Source organism: Penaeus monodon, chromosome 31, assembly GCF_015228065.2.
Source record: "Penaeus monodon isolate SGIC_2016 chromosome 31, NSTDA_Pmon_1, whole genome shotgun sequence".
NCBI lineage: Eukaryota > Metazoa > Arthropoda > Malacostraca > Decapoda > Penaeidae > Penaeus > Penaeus monodon.
Window position 1 is genome coordinate 13,021,259 of NC_051416.1, and position 646 is coordinate 13,021,904.

Here is a 646-nt window from a genome sequence, read left to right on the forward strand (position 1 = left end):
ACGCATCACACACACCTCGCCTCAAACTTACTTCTCTGTTAGCAACGCTAGCTTCATGATGCCGGAAATATTACACAAATGCATTCATATTGAAGCACCAGATAGGTTTTCAAGCGAAAGAAATTTGTGGGCGGAGTGAAGCACATACCCGACATGTTTGAAAGCATAAAGGTATTTCCGACCGAACTCTGTCTTTCTTGAATCTCGTAATAACAACAGAAATGATCATTCCTGGTGAAACAGGGAGGGCGTTTTCTTCTGGTCATTTGCTGAAGGTAAAGCCACTTTTTCTAATTTGCTATTTTTTTAACATAAACTGCAAGACTCACTGTATTATAGCTTAACAGATGATTCACAGACATGAAATGCGGAAATGTTCTTCTTATACTGACGTGAGACTGACAGATCCTTCAGGTATGTCTAAGTAACGCAAAGAAGGGGGTCCGATAACACGCGTCAGACATTATTTGACTGTCAAATATGTACGCTAATGTAGAGGTCCATTTTGACGAACAAGCGCAGATCTCATACTAACGAGCTGTCACATCCTGATGACTGAATACGTGAATCCATGTCGTTTAACATTGCTTGTCAGTATGCCAATGTTTTTTTTTTCTCTCTCTCGCAGATTTTGTGTCTTACTCCC